Genomic DNA, 16,833 nt, shown 5'->3' with positions numbered 1-16,833 from the left:
TTGCTTTGCTCCCATTTCTACCTATTGATTTCCAGGGCTTTGGTATAACCCTGTGTGCAGTTAGTGAACCCCCACACACCCCAGTGAAATGACACAGGTTAAACTGTACAGTGTATTTGTGCCTGGATGAGCATTTGTGCAATCTGTGAATTTCAAGAGATATGAGCACAAGCTCGCCTGTAAAAAATACACTTTAAGAGCTGACATTAAAGTTAATATGAAAGTTCAGAGGTGCAAAATAATTGAAATGCACAGAAGAGGTAGCAATAAGGTTTCTAAACTGAGGCAGTGAATTATGTATATAAGAAATATTAAAAATGCAAAGCTGACTCTATTTGCATTTGGAATGCCCCCTAGCTGTTACCAAAGAGGAGGAAATTGCTTTATGCAGAATTCAAGGGCATACTACTTAGTGCTGTATTTAAGTCAAGAAGGAATATCAGTCATTTTTATTCTACCACTTAACTTGAGCTTATGTAATCTGCCTGAAAGCCAAGTCAGTTGTCTTATTTTCTATCATGGAGAGAGAATATATAATCCAATCATTAAACCTTTATATTCAGATGGCTCTGAGACCCCTCAGAACCACATTGCTGCATGTAAATCATGGGCTGTCATCAGTTCAAAACGATGGAAATATCAGTGCTTTTGGGCAGATTACTTTTTGGGTAATCAGAGGGTAAAATTAAACTTATTCACCACTTGGGCAATACATAGTTGATGTGGAACAATGAAATGATGTCTGAATTTCTTGCAGTGAGTGTGGGTTAGGTATCACTTCAGAGCATCAGGGTCTAAAATGAGAAGCCTGGTTCATCAAACTGGATTTAAACTTTGGGTGGAAATATGGGAGTGAATTTAGCCTTCTTTGGCATCCAGGCTTGACAGCAGTGACTGTGGACTGGACAAGAGCGAGTGACATGAACAAGTGCATGAGGAAATGCCACCAAAAGTGGTGAGGAGGCAAAGGTCTTAAGCCATAGGTAGCAAACATACTGACTTCTAGGGTTAAAACCCCTGTAATACAATCGCCAAAGGATTTTTCTGTAGTCTTAACAGCAGCAGAATTAATATAGAAATAATTTTACAAATTAGTAGTTCCTGTCTGTCTCTGATCATATTGTGTCTTTTCCACTTCCATGATTTCTTCCATGAGCAGTAAAAATCAATCCAATTCTCACAGAGCTTTTATTTAACCTCACCTTCACTTCCAAGATCTGTTATATAAATGGCAGGAAAATATCACAAAACAGCTGCTTCCACCTATGACTTCATAAGGAGAATAAGCAGAGGACCAAAATGGAGTTTACACATCTATCATCCATAAGCTTCTGCATGCTGATACAGAGAAAACTACTTTTTGTGTTCAGAAAGCCAGCATTACTGACCAAGCCCGGATTTAAAATGTCAGATCAAATTAATCCCAGTTCACTGTGATAAACAAAAGGAAATGGTAGCAAGGACAGACATATGCAAGGGCAAGATATGTTTAAGTACACAAGCAGTTTGTTAATGCATCTCTTTACTTCCATTTTTATTATAGTTCTACCATAATATTATCTTGTATTTTCAGCACCCCTGATATTTATTGAAAAACTAAAATAAAAAACATTCAAAGTGTATCACATACCCCATGAATCTTCCCATCCCAACAGCTGCACAGTACAGGATGAATACAAATTTTCCCAACTGCCACATCCTTACAGTTAAAAGAAATGACCCTTTCCTCCTCAGCTCTCCCAAAACAGTCTCTCAGAGAACAGTACAGGAAGGGGCTATTCAAGCTCTGTGTCAGATCAGTGTTGCCTCTATCTTTGATGCTAAGTAAAGATTTTGGTTTGGAGGGGATATTGCGAGAAAAACTTACATACTGCTATCAGGATATTTTAGCTCACAATGGCAGTAAGTTGTCAATACTGATATCAATTGATGTCAGGACAGCTGTTTAAAGCATAATTCTGGAGTTCTCATGAGATTGACATTTTTTTCCCAAATAGACCAGGTTCCTCCTGATATCTCAGAACTCAAAAATTGCTGCAATATTTTAGTTACTTTTTTAAACAAAGGGACAAAAGATGGTAGAAGAATTACAGCTAAAGCCAAGAAGGGGTATACTGGAGATTAAATTCAGATATGGCAATAAGAAAATTCAATTTAAAAAGACATTGATGTGAGTCTCTGAGCGTACCTCACTAAGGGGCAAAGCAGAGCTGGAAAAGTGAATATCGCCTTAATGAATATCTGAAACATGGGGGCAGGAGACAGACAAATCAGGACACATGACAGAGGTCACATATTGTATCACTCGTGTCAAAAAGAAGGAAGAAAATAAATGAGACTTGCAAGAATAGACTGAAGCCATTAGAACAGGGGTGGCTGGGAAGGAAGGGTTGAGCACAGAGCTGCAGAGTGTCTGCAGGAAGAAATGAAGACTGGGTTTGCCAGTCTTTGGCAATTACTGTAACAGAAGATTTGTAGCAGAATTGGCCTTAGTCCGTGTTGGGGAGAAAAAGAGTGGTGAGGGAATGACACTGTGCAGGGGCTGTGCAGGAATAGCAGACACCACTGCTCCAGAAAAGTGCTGTTACAGAACAGAGGTCTGAAGCTTTCTCTCTGCCAGGCATCTCTGCTTGGATGAACTGGAGGTAATATCCATGGAGAAACCCCGAAGAAGAATACTGTTAATGCTTTGATCTGACATATTTTGTTTAATATTAAAGGGCAAACTTATGTTGACTGTTAAATCGATATCAAATCAAGACTGGAATCTGCTTTATGATCATGGACAGTGAACTCCTTACTGCTGGAGTCATAAATGATGTCACATTTCAGCAGTCTGTGGCTGCCAATATTCAGTCCAGAATTTCCTATTTTAATTAAAAACTTTAGTCTGAAAGGCAAAGTGTCACTTGCTGACAGTGAGAAGTATTACTTTGTGTTTCTCACATGCTCTTGAAGCTCTGTGTGGAGCAGAAGACAGCTTACATCCTTCTCAGCACCATCCTGTCCCTCTGGCAAAGCCCTGTGTGAAGGCAAGCCTACAATGTACACAGTGAAAGCAAGTTTGATGTGAGAGCTGAGGAGAGCACAGGTCTTGAGCTGGCCTTTGGGGATGAAGGAATGTCACTAGTTTTGAACAGCACAAACCCAAAGTATCCTGTGCCCTTCAAACACAACTTCCCTGGGACTAGGAAGCTCCCTCTCATGTGTCACTCCCCCAAACCACTGAGCAACACAGCATGTGCTTCAAATCAGCACTGCTTAGTCTGGCTTTCCAATTAATTTTACTTGGCGTGGGCTGGACTCAGAAATCTCAAAAGACAGGTGCATTTCACATCTGAGTCTTTGAATCAGATCCCAGAGGATTTATTTTATCAAGAATTTCATATCCTAGAATGACAGAAGCCAACAGACACCTTTGCCACTTTCTTATTTATGTTGCCCCACTTGGTGAATACATGCCAGTGACTGGGAAGGCTGCACTGCAAGGTAATTTTTTATATCTTTCAAAGTGAAGCATTATTTAGGCACGTGTCAAAACTTTCACAGGTCTTAAGGATTAAATAAAAACCACAGGTGTTTTCTCAGGGATGAAAAGGTTTACTGACATGGGGGATGTTGAAGCAATATGTCCCATAAATCCAAAGGCTGTCCGGAGGCCTGTGAAGAGGAATGTCAGGAACTGACTCCCTCTTGCTGTACTCCAAATTTGTGCTGTAGATCCACAAAGACACAGAAACATCAGGTTCTCATCACCACGAGGCACATTCCCAGGTCAGGATTCCCCGCATGGCCCATGACTGATGACCAACTGCAGTCAAAATCAACTCACCCTGTTCAGTAAAATTTTCCAGGACAGTGATAAGTATAAGCCTTATGCTAGACCAGTCATCCTAGAGAGACAGCAAACTTGGAGGCTTCATCAGACAGAAATAATGTCAAGTCAGAAACTTTGCATTGCTCTAGTCCAATAAATCCCTTACAGTAGCTGAATATGGTTGTTCTGCTATTGCAAAATACCCAGGCATTTATCCACCAAAGCAGCATGAATATGGGGGCTTTGCTCAGCACTTTGTCTTCTTCAAATAGACAAAAAATGCCCTCTGTGAAAAATGAATGTCTCCTTTTAAATTCTAAGGTTAGCTCTCTCCTTTGATACTAAATTTGCCCCAGATCCATCAAAATTGCTTTCACAAGTGCAGGCTGCCATGATGATAATCTAAAAAAGACAGTTTCTAATTGGATCAGGACATACCTTATAGTCATGCCATTTTAGAGGGGAAAGTAAAGTTTTCACATTCATGTGTATGATAATTCCCCATGAGAAATTATATTTCTTCTCCTTGATCAGATTTTTGCCTATATGGTACAGATCTTCTTGCAGTAAAGAACTGGGAATATTCTGGGAATTTCCACAAAACACTTTTGTCGAAGAGATTATGGTTTAACATATTTCACATGCTCCACGGAAAGCATTCAATATCTACAGGAAAACTGATGTATAATTAACATCTTGTTTTACTTCTGTTTTTCAGTTCAGAAAAACTGATAAAAGAACATTTAGACAGAGAATACTTTCTACACATCTCACAAGTTAAGGAATAGAGTTCATTGCTTCAAAATTTAGTCAAAAAATCTATCTTTCACTTCAGAGAGGTATTTTTTTTCCTTTAGGCAGTCTTGTTCCATTTTGGCCTAGAGTAATTTGTACTAGATACTTTTTGAGGAAGAACATTGAACAAAATAAGCTGACAGTCCAATGCAGTGTGGTCCTCCTTATCAGTAATATAAGAATATTACTTTTAATTGCTTTATTTGAAAAAGGCAATAATAGCCTATTAACCTGGAAATTAACTCTGGACAACTGTTCTTGTGAGATAATATATGGATTTGATTTCAATGAAATTTCTGTCTTTATGTGAGTAGCTTTTAGCTAATTTTGTTGGCTGGAAATGGGTCTCCCTATTTCATTTAAATGGAGACAGAGGTACAAAGAATGGAAAGTTTCCCAATGAGCTCCAAGTCCTTGCCTTTTGTCTCTATGAAAAGTCCTTTTCCTCACAAAGTAAAGGTTACTCTGTAACTAACTAACTTTGCTCTGCCTTTGCATCATTAGCTCCCTGGTTAGGCTGGGATGCAAGGACCATGAAAGATGGGCAATGCCTTCATGGTCTCAACCCAATTCTTGCAGATCTGCCTTGTTTAACAAGGTGTTTGAATCCAATCAATAGAAGCAGCCAAAGGTGTTTATTGATCTGGCAGTAGTAACAGTGCCAGCTCAGCCCTGACCTGGTGCTCTCTGTACCCTGAATTTTGTACAAGGGTGGAAGTTGCTCCTTACTGTGAAGTACAGCACAATAACTTCAGCGTTGCTTCCACCTCCAGAGTCCCCCAAATCTGAATTCTTTTTTTTTCTCCCTGATTTCCATTTCAACAAGCTTTTCTCGTTGTCAGTGTAAGGTCAATTTTGACAAGTGACAGCAGTCATCATATATTTTCTCGAGGATCTGTCCTACAGGTGCCTGTACATGGTCCAAACAGTCCTTGGAGGGCACTGCTAGGTGGTGAATGCAGTGAGAGAGCACAAGGAGGGACCCTGTGACTGCAGCCCTGCTCTCCTGCTCCCTGCAGCATAATCCTTGGCAATTACACCAGCATAAGAACTAATGTTCTGTGAGCTCCATTCAACAAAATTCTTAAGTACCTGCTTAAGATGTATGCCTTGCTGCCTCTGGAGTCAAAAAGATTAGTCATATACTTGCAGTTAAACACATGCAGGAGTATTTAATATGTTTTAATGGCTCTGTATATTCATTTGTCTGTTAAATGGCTGCAGTTCTGGACGTCCCCACTGGAAACAGGATGAAACTCATACATCAGATGCCTTCAGCCCACCAGACTCGGTTTAATGGCGGGCAGGGGGGTGCATAAGCAGAGATTTTGCATTATGCAACAATAGGTAGGTTGGGTTTTTTTTGTGGATTGATACAATATACTTGCATCTGTTGTTTCTCTGAAAGAATACTTTGAGCAAATACTATGAAAGGGAATATAAGAAAACACAACTGTACTTTGAACGCTCTTTTCCTGCTCTCTCTGTGTCATGCAACAGAGCACAGATGTGCCCACTCACACAAATCAAGAGCTGTCAAGATAGACTTTTACTACACATTTTATTTTCAGCTTCTGGATCTTCTATATTTTTTTAGCTTAGACTATTAAACTATTTTCATAACATCAGCTATCTCTCTCATTTTACATTGAGATTTACTCCGAGATTTTGTGAACAGCAAATAGTCTGCTTATCTTTGAGCTGAATTAATCCAGTTTTAACAGAATCCTAGAATCATATAATTATTTACATAGGAAGAGACCTTTAAAATCAAGTCCAACCTTTAGCCTAGCACTGTTGACTCCACCACTAAACCATTTTAGGTAAATGATCTTTAACTGTTATTATAGTTCACACTTAATTGCTGAACAGGACAGCAATCAAAACACTTGCTTCTATCAGAATAATTCTAATCAGTAGCGGCTTCCAGCTTCATGTCTTATTGTTCTTTAGGTTTCACCATGTAGAAGATAACACTATTTCACATCAAGCTTGTCATTTCAATAAAGTGCTTGTCTGAATAACCCACATGTAATGCAAGAGGTGGCTTCAGCAGCGCAGTTACTCAGTGGCTGTAAACCTGACTTAAGCAGCCACTTAAGGTGAGTTTATGACTGCTTTGCATTATTGAAGGGACAGGGGCAGCTAGAGCATATCAACCCGTCTGGCTCAGGATAGTCTTCCATAAAGCACCATATGTATGGTCATTTACAGATGTGGATGCAAAGTCTACTGAGATTTTTAAGCAATTATCTTTTAGTGAAATGCTAAGCAAGAGCTGGATAGGGTGTTATTCTTTATTTTATAAGCAAAGTAGAGAAGAACGCTGCATCACCTTGAAGAGGACTGCAATAGATGATGGTTTCGTGGCATAGCTAGGCCACTGCACTCTGATTCAGGTCAAAATATTAAGAAACACATGACCTGAGACAATGATTTGGGAACCATTTACTCTAAGGCTCCACTTAGAGGATATCTGAAGCACATGTACACACTTAAGAATTGCAAGATATTCTTCTTACATTGGCTTCAGTGGATTTAATTGCATACTAGTGGTTATGCACATGCTGAAGTACTTTGTTTTAGCTGAAATCTATTATGTAATGGGAACATCCTAATCTTTCTTTGCCATCATAATTAAACAATCATCACTTAAGACTTCTGCCCCAACTAGGTGAGCTTCAAAGCAAGAACTTTGTTCAGACTGACTCTACTTCCAGAAACCTGACCTCAGAGCCAGACAAGCCTCCATTGTTTGTTTTCTTCATTATGGAATCATATTTTAAAGCTTACGATGTCTGCTCAAAGAAGTGAAGGCTTTCCATAGTGGATTTTTGCTATTGTGTATCCATGGCTGAATTACATTAAATTGAAGGCAGTAGTAAAGGTCCTATCAACTTCCCTTAATGAAGGACTGGGACCTCAAGTCAGACAGTGTTTCTGAAATATATATACTCCTTGCCCTCTTGTTTCCCAGTATGAACTTAGGAGAAGTACTTCCTCATATTTCTCATGTCTGAATGTTACCTCACTTAAGCCTCTGCACTAATATTCTGAAAGTGGCTGGTTAACAACTGCCACAGCACAAGCAAGTAATTTTGATCAATCTTAAATCCTCATCCCTTGACACTTTAATCAAAATAATTTAAAATTCTATTAAGCACAATATGCAGAGCATTAACACTCTGAACCACTAAGCAGTTGGAGTGGGGACACCGAGTGATATATCTGAATAACAGCCTTGTTAGAAAGGCTATCATGCTTTGCTCCTTGCTGAATCATCAGGACGATAGTGGCAATATCACTCTTTCATTGCTAATGTATGGCTCAAAGAATCTGACAAGGAGCTAAATGTTTGATTACCTGGGAGAAGCTACTTTACTGAGGTGTAAGTAAAATTTTCCTTATTTTAAGACTTGCATGGATTTGGAGATGCCCATCACCCAGGAGTCAGGGTGAGACCAACCATCTTCTCAGTATTATTACTGCTGCTGTGCATTCCCAAGTCTCTTCAGTCTAGCTGCTACATTTGCATTTAATCTGTATCTGATGCTCTGTCTTGAGGATTCTTTTTCTCACTATTTATTTCTCTATTGTTCTTCTGAACACCACAAAGCTGTGTCCAGCATCCCCAAGAAGGACACCAAGAGGCTCAGCCACCAGTCACCAGGCAGCTGCCACTTCCCAGCACAGTTGCCATTTAAGAACTGAAACTACTTACCTGTCTTTCAAAACTTTGTACAGACTAAATGTACCCATACTGACCAATTTGTATAGAGGTTTGGGGGTTTTTTGGTAGAAATGCATATGTCCATCTAAATAATGACAAAGGAGGGTAAATATTTTGGGTTGATTTTGACCACACCCCTATGGCAAAGCCCCTTGTGAAAAGTGTACACAGAAAGCACAAATACCCCCACAAGACCTCCTCCATCGCACTAGAGCTCTGCTGTTATTTGTGCAATGCCTCAGGAACACAGATCTGAGGTAAAGATAGTATTTCAGCAAATATGTGCATAGAAAAACTCATTTTTGTTTCCCTGTTTAAAATAGAATGGTGTGGATTTAGGTGGTATTTCCAGGCTCTTTCAGCCCAATTTTCTATAATACTACGAAACCAGATACATGACTCCTACCCAAAAGCACAAACATGTTTCTCCTACTGTGCAATAAAAGGAGCAATACTTGCCTGTAGATTGGATTGTGAAGGGTGATAAAGAGGAATTTAAATTCAAGAAATGAAAGCAAAAGGAAAATTACAGTAATTAAGTAGTGGAGGTAGAAACTAGAATCGTTCCTGAATGCTGTTTATGTAATGCAATCACTTGAAACAGACAGAATACTACTATATTTACTATCAAATGTCAAACATGGGCAATGTAGTTATTACAGTTCTGTGTATATAAAATTTTTGAAAGGATGAAAAGAGACTAAGAAAACTTTGAAACCTTTCCTACAAAAATGTCACACAAAAAGCCAAATTAGTTGGTAAACTATCTCAACTCTTACAGTGCAGCCGTGCCACTGGTGTGTATAATAACAGTCTCCTGTGAATTATTTTAGTTGCAAAGAGTAAGATCAGCAGTTGTGATTATCAAAATAAGACTCTGTGAACACAGGGAGCTTTTTAGCATAGTAAGTGAAATCATTACTAATTCCCCACTGCCAAAACACATACTTCAGCCTGCGTGTGAGCACAGCATCCCAGGCAGTTTTTTCTTTCCCAGTAAGATCTGGTTAAAAGCTGCTTCACCAGGTTTTAAAGCCCACTGGAGGTGCTGCACATTAGCTGAGAAGACTGATCAACCCATAGAGTATTAAAAAGACATTTGTAGACTCATTTAATCAATAATGTACAGTATTAGTGTGCAATTTAGATCAAGAGAAGACAGCTGTAAGACTATGATACATCAGCTAATGAAAAAGCAGAAAGGGTGTGATTCAAATCAGTAGAGAGGCCAAGAGGCAGCTTCTTAGCTGATGAGAGCAGGGATAGTAGCACACACTCCTGAGCCCCTGAGCCCATAACCCAGTTGAGGATCTCTCAGAGCAAAGGGCTGAGTGAATTCTTTCATGCAATATCCTTTCCGTGGGAATAAACAACAAGATTTCTGAGCCACAAAGACACTAGGCTTTAAAAAAAAGTCAGACAAGGTTATGAAATGGCCCTATGTGACCTTGAAATGTTTCAGGTATAGCCTTGACAGCTACCCCGGATATGTTGATAGATTTGTATCAACCTCTCTGATTTCAATACCATCTCCAGCGAGAACAATTTCTGCAGGAAAACAATGAATAGAAAATTTTGCACAGATCACACAGATTACCCTAAAGATATACAGCAGACCCATATGGTTTTGATGCTATCCTACATATATGGTTATCAAGTCCTAAGGGTTGGACCATCCTTTAAGATTTAGCCCTTTTTTACTGCTAGAAAATGTACAGTTGTCTTTATGTGTCAATGCCCCACAATGAGCAAAGCTGGTCTTATGCTCTCATTCCTAATCAAATTTATGTAGTGAGGAAGTTGCCATACAGGGATTGGGAAAGTGTAGAAAAGCAGTGGTTACCTGGGTCACCATCCCTAATGCATATGCCTTGGAATCAAAACCTGCTTTGTGCTGCCCGGGAGTTTCTGCCAGGAGTGGGATCAGTAAAAGAAGCAGGATTGGATACCTACAGCTGTCTCTCCTTCCCATTCTCTTTCTTTACATCTCAGATACAAACCTCACAGCTTTTACTTCCAACCATATATGGATTTCCATAGACATTCCCTGCCCAAGTGCTTGCTCCATTAATGAGGCAGATACATTCCAGCCTGCAGAACAAGCCAGGCTCTTGGCAGTGACAATTGCTTCACGGATGCACCATCTGCCGCTCTCTCGGCGTGACTGGTTGCCTACTTTTCATGGTACATTTCTTTTTCCTGGCCAAATGGCTCCCAAATCCATGAGGTCCTCTTTGACAAAGCTGTGTAGCATCTCCTGATGTCAATACTTATGCAAACACATATTTCCATGAGAATAGCCTTGCTAATCATTATGTTCTCCTATGGAATTGTGATACTTTTTCTGGATGCAGCTTTTGCTGGCAGAAGTTTTTTATTCCTTTAGTAGGAAGGCACAGGAAAAAAAAAGTTTTCTACTATCAATGCTGAAGAAAGTAGCTGTGGTTGAAATATATGAACTGACAAAGGTGTTTGGAAAAATAGGAAGATGTTAGAGATTTCTGTAGTCGTCTTCTGCATAAATAACCACATCCCTCATGTGCCAAACTCCATGAAGCACACCTTAAGGGGAGGCAGCAGGGAGAGATGGTCACCAACAGTAAATATTGGTTGCTTTGAGTTGCCCAGGATTTGCTGCAGACAATGAAGATTTCTGATTTGGACTGCTATTTATGAGAAAGAAGGAAAGGAAGGAAGGAAGGAAGGAAGGAAGGAAGGAAGGAAGGAAGGAAGGAAGGAAGGAAGGAAGGAAGGAAGGAAGGAAGGAAGGAAGGAAGGAAGGAAGGAAGGAAGGAAGGAAGGAAGGAAGGAAGGAAGGAAGGAAGGAAGGAAGGAAGGAAGGAAGGAAGGAAGGAAGGAAGGAAGGAAGGAAGGAAGGAAGGAAGGAAGGAAGGAAGGAAGGAAGGAAGGAAGGAAGGAAGGAAGGAAGGAAGGAAGGAAGGAAGGAAGGAAGGAAGGAAGGAAGGAAGGAAGGAAGGAAGAAAGAAAGAAAGAAAGAAAGAAAGAAAGAAAGAAAGAAAGAAAGAAAGAAAGAAAGAAAGAGAAAGAAAGAAAAAGACTAAACAACCAAAAACCAAACAACCCCACATTCATAAAATTTCAAGTTTTCAGACATTTTCTGTAATCACTGATTCTTGATAATGCTCACTGTCTTACTCTACATAAAATCACTGCTGATACAAGTTTAGTTTTATGTAATACTCCATATGGTAGATTCATAAAAACCTTCTACTGGGAATACCACCATAAACTACTATTTTCTGCTATAAAAAATAACCATTAAAGTCCAGACATGCACAAACAAGGTAATCTGCCATAAATTTTGAAATGGTAAAATACTACAAATGTAAATGTATTCAGGTCCCATTGCAATACATGTAATTTCCATAGCTTTATTAGAAATCCTGCAGTTGCAGTGGTTTGGCGATAGGTGATAAATATAGTAGGAATGAGTCAGCATGCAAATCCCTTCTGTGGAAAACAATTTGAGAGATTTTATAGCCCAGAGCTGTTTATTATTTTGTAAGAACAATAATGCAAGTTCATGTTCAAAACCTGCTGAGAGAAGAATTTGCAAATATCCTATTATGGATCAGGCAGAAAAAAAGTATAAGACCTATGTAATAGCACTGGGCTAGAACACTTTCACATCTTCCATTTAGCTGATTCTTTTTTTCCTTGTGTACTTATTAGGATCCTTGTGAGATTATCCCTATGTCACTCTAACAAAATGAGAGCACAGCTGAGGTTTGAGATTTTATTTCCAAAGTCCTTAAAACCTGAGGCATGTGGAACTAAAAAAGGCTTCTGGAAGCTTGGTAATATAGGAAAAAAAAATGCAATTAATTTTGAAAGTGAGATATTGGGATTTTAAATAATTATCTGTTTCTGTAAATAGTACTGATGAGAGAATATATTTCTGATGATTCCAAACCCCTTTATATCCATTTCACCCAACCATTTCTGTTTTGCATAATAGATTGCAATGAATAAATTCTATAAGCATGATCTAATGATGTTGCCTAGGTATACTAGCAAGTGCAGAAAGCTATTTACTTTCAAGGCTGTCTCCATTATGCATGTCACACTGCAGAGACATTTTTGATGCCAATGAATAAACAATGAGTCAGGTTCTGCAACTGGGCTAGGGCTGGCATGGGAGGCAGAAGGACATTTCCCAGCCCTCGGTGCCCTGTGCCTGTGAAAACCTTCTCTGGTGTGAGATCTGCTCAGGTTGGATAAAGGGCAAAGCTGGCCCAAGAGCATGGAGCCACCAGCCAGGCCTGCCCTGGCAAAGCCTGCTGACATAGCCCTGCTGCATGACACCACTCACAGGCACAGAAATCTCAGCTACTCAGGCCTGACCTCCAGCAAATCCAGGCAGAGTGCATGTGTTCACTAAGTTCTGTGCATTAAATACAGCTGCCAGTGTAGATAAAAGGATTATAATTTTTTTTTAAACCAGGATCTTCAGATCAGAGCCGTAACATTGTTATTAGAAGTGAATTTTATCTGTTCATGAGGAATCTGGGAGAAGAAACATAACAATTATGTCTAAATTTATTTTAATATTTCAACATTTTGATAGGAAAAAAATGCAAGCAAAGTGCATAGTTTGGCAAAGGCAGTTTCCATGGCATGGTTTGAATGGGTTTGGGGTTTTTTTCAAATCAAAAGAAAATATTTTGGATCAGTTTAAAAGAGACGGCTTCAGGGTGTCCTAATTGTGGTCTTCCAGTATCTGAAGGGTACCTGCAAGAAAAATGGACAGAGACTATTTACAAGAGCACATAGTGACAGGACAAGGAGGGATGGATTCAAGTTGAATGATAGTAGGTTTAGACTGAGTTATTAGGAAAAAATTCCTTACTCTGAGGGTGGTGAGGCACTGGCACAGGTTGAAACTGTGAGTGCCCCATCCCTGGGAGTGTTCAAGGACAAGTTGGATGGAGTCTTGAGCAGCGTGGTCTAGTGTAAGGTGTCCCTGCCTATGGCAGGGATGCTGGAATGAGATGATCTTTAAGGTCCCTTCCAACCCAGACCATTCTATGATTCTATGAAATTAATTGGGGCTCAGCTGATTGCTACAATGCTAGATTAGAGTTCTCATTTGAGTTTTCCATGTTCTTTCTTCTCTGTGAAGGCTGGATACTTTCGCTAAATTATTTTTCCTGTGTAACCCTTCTACTTACTGATGGGCATCAAAGGATTCAGATGCCCCAGTATATAATGACAGATCTGGCCTCACTTATAGAAATCTACACAACAGCCCTGATGAAATGCTGAGTAAAATTTGCAAGATGCCATGCAATGGAAACAGAAAAAAAAAAATCAGATTCAATCTGATTTAAAGGCAAAATCAAAATGTTGGGACACAGGAGGGCTCATTGTTTTGTTTTCATGAAATATAGTCTGATTTTGACACTTGGGGGCTATTTTAAACACTTTGTTATTTTGAATTCTCAGACTGATTTGGGAGAAATTGTAGTATTTTTTGTAAACTGGGTGCATAACAAAATAAATTATTCACTTAGTTGAAATGAAGAATATAACTTAAGTCAGCTAGATAGTGATGAGATATAAGAAATTACTATTTAGATGAAGACACTGATTTGGAACTCATGTATGCAGCAGTCATAGATATAGAAAGATAACTTAGGCAAAACTGAAAAAAATCATTCCTATGGTGTACCTAATTATCAGGTTTTTTTACCAAAGATTTTTTTTTTGGTTTAAGAACTAGTAAGAAATTACTTTTTAACAATTTTCACTTCTGATTTCTTTACCATCTCAGAAGTATCATAACTGTAAATCAAACCTAAATAATTATACTTGAGACTAAAACCAACAAGGGCCACATCTGTAGAACTCATCCAAAATGAAAGGGGCAGGAAGCCCCCATTTTCTACAAGCAGCTAACATTTCCCTGTCTAAATAACCAAACTCATTACTGTAATTTCCTTACCCAGTTTAAAAGGAAGTCATATTTCCATATGCATGACAGAGTAAGTAGGATTTTTTCTATTAATAAGAATAACAGGTCCTGGACTATTCCAGTCAAACTGTGATCCCACATTTAATTATATTATTATTATTTTTCTAAGGAGCATACTTTCCCAAAAGTAGACAGAGTTGCATGAAATTCTATTCTCCCTCATGGCTATATGAACGGAGAATAACCCCATTGCTACTGACAGGACAGAGAAAGTGCAGTAGCAGAAATCTACATAAAGAGCTGGAAGTCACTAAAATCATTGTCACTCTGTTTCCCATTTAAGTCCCAGCTCCCAAATTCAATAAGATTTTGACCAATCTTAGTTTCATTATGCATTTCTGCACTTCGTTTATCACAGCCTTGGTATAAATAACCACATAAAACTCCTGTTCTCAGGTACTAAAAGACATGAAGATACAGAGAGCTGCAGGTTAAAAGAGTTCATGGACTACATTCTCCTCTAATTCCATATTTTCTTTCAGACAGCCAAACCCACAACAGCTATATGTAAGGAATATCTCTTAGATATTCAATTTCTAAATAAAGTCAGGGCATGTTGGTGCTGACAGCCAAAACTGCCACTTCATGAGCAAGGCTTGAACTCTTGTCACCAACGTTAAAAGCAGATTAATAGAATAGCAGAGTTTCAGCTGTACCAGATATAAAACCACATACATTTTTTTTACTTCTATTTCTAGAGTCATTTGAGGGTGTGTATGCTGCCTGTGTAAAACATTATAAAAATATAGGGGTTATGGCTAAATCTTCAACTACAACAAACTGTGTCTTAGAAGAGCTCAGGAGGAGAGAGATAAGAAGGCATCTTTGAACCCGTTTGCAACTTCTAGTGCCCCTATTGAACCACTGTTCTGCCTCTCTGCATGAAGGCAGAAAGCAGAGAAGCGACATTGCTGCCCTTCTGTGACCTACACATCCTTCTGAACTGGAGCCCAAGATCTGAATTCTTGACAATTGTATCACAGGGTATGTGCATTTGCAGGAGGACCCACAAAGGTACCTTAGTTTTTGATCCACTCAACAGAAGAATGCCTAAAGGCTATGCACATTAATAAAGAAGCAAAATGCCTGAGGATAATTCCGTTGCATAGGTATTGGCAAGATCACCTAGAGGTCCCCAGCAGATGTGAGAGTGTCAAGACACACTCAGAAGGGTATTTGTGGATTATCCTTTTACAGTCTGCTATCAGCTCTGCTATCTATTAATACTGAATATTTCCACTTTAAGAGACTAACAGAAAGCAAGCATAGATAGACATTAATCTGGTTTTCAAAAATTTCCTCTCAGTTCTCTGAGCTGGGCTCCATAAGCCACAATACTATGGCTTAGCAAACCAGCCTTTGAATTGGCAGGTTTCCACCACCAGCTCAAATATGTGCAAGTGTTTTTTCAGGCTTGTTTAACAAAAGTTGTGATTTCTTATTTCTTTCCTCTTCCACGGGATCATAATTTAAGACCTATCATTCAAGACTGCCTGATCTTGAGCCATGTCCATATATCACTCAGAACATTAAAATCCGACCTTTATACACAGAATAATAAATACCTGTGACTCACTTACAAGGTAGTAACTCACTCTCACAGTTCAGCAGAGAGTAAGGGATGAATCTCAAGATGAAAAACTTCAGTTGTTGCTAAATATGAGTTGGCTTATAATAATACTTTTACATTGGGAAGTCAATAAAGAAGGTTAAGAATATTTCAGAAGGATGATGATACATTAGCAAATAGAAATGAAGCTGAGCAGTCACCAAAACAACTGAAAAATCCAAGGTGCTGTAATGCCCACCTGCATAATGCAAGGAATTACTAGATTTGTGCTAGAAGCCAGGAACATCTCAGCGAGCTGGGTTGGTCTGACTTCAGTACAAGAGGCAGTGTGTCAGCCAACACAGTCATCTGCTTCTTCACTTTCACCACCTGATTCAGCAGCCTATGCAGTGACATTGCTTCTGTGAAATGGGGGGTTTGCAGGGCTGCTTGTCTCTCAAGCTCTGCTCTTTGTCACCTGGGCCTCTCCAGCTCCTCTGAGAGGGTGGCTGATGCATGGCTGGTGAGCAGTCAGAGGCAGTCACAGCCAGCCTCAATGCCTGCAGGTGAAGCCCTCAGACTTCAGAATGGAAGGATGAGCCTTGCACTTCTTAGGGCTTCCATCAGGGTGCAGCCTCTGTGTGGGCCAAGTGCAGGGCATAACCTTAAGAACGCAGTGCACAAAGAAATATCATGATTTGAAGGGCTAACATCAAATTTCCAGATCTCTTGAAACTCTCCCCTGCCTCTTGATAGCTATAGTTAATATTTACACAGTGAGCTCTTGAACCGAAGAAGAGGAAAGAAAAAAAGAAACCTTGATGATGCAATTTCAGCAACCAGGAACATCTAGTATAATATTTTGTGCATCCATCAGCACACAATTTCTATGGAACAATAATATCCTCTCCTTTGCGTATTAAGACGAGCCAAGAAGCAAGAGGGCA

At 39.4% G+C, this 16,833-nt stretch overlaps 1 long non-coding RNA gene across 1 annotated transcript in view; it reads right to left on the bottom strand.

Annotated features, from left to right (window-relative positions):
- Positions 1–12,955: 12,955 nt before the first annotated feature.
- Positions 12,956–16,833, bottom strand: part of LOC135287494 (uncharacterized) — a 39,894-nt gene continuing 36,016 nt past the window's right edge. Inside the window, exon 3 of the long non-coding RNA XR_010351164.1 lies at positions 12,956–13,094. This is a non-coding gene — a long non-coding RNA (uncharacterized LOC135287494). The remainder of the gene's footprint in view (positions 13,095–16,833) is intronic.

The sequence above is a fragment of the Passer domesticus genome, chromosome 1 (genome assembly GCF_036417665.1).
Source record: "Passer domesticus isolate bPasDom1 chromosome 1, bPasDom1.hap1, whole genome shotgun sequence".
Taxonomy (NCBI): Eukaryota; Metazoa; Chordata; class Aves; order Passeriformes; family Passeridae; genus Passer; species Passer domesticus.
This window is presented reverse-complemented; position numbering and strand designations above follow the sequence as displayed.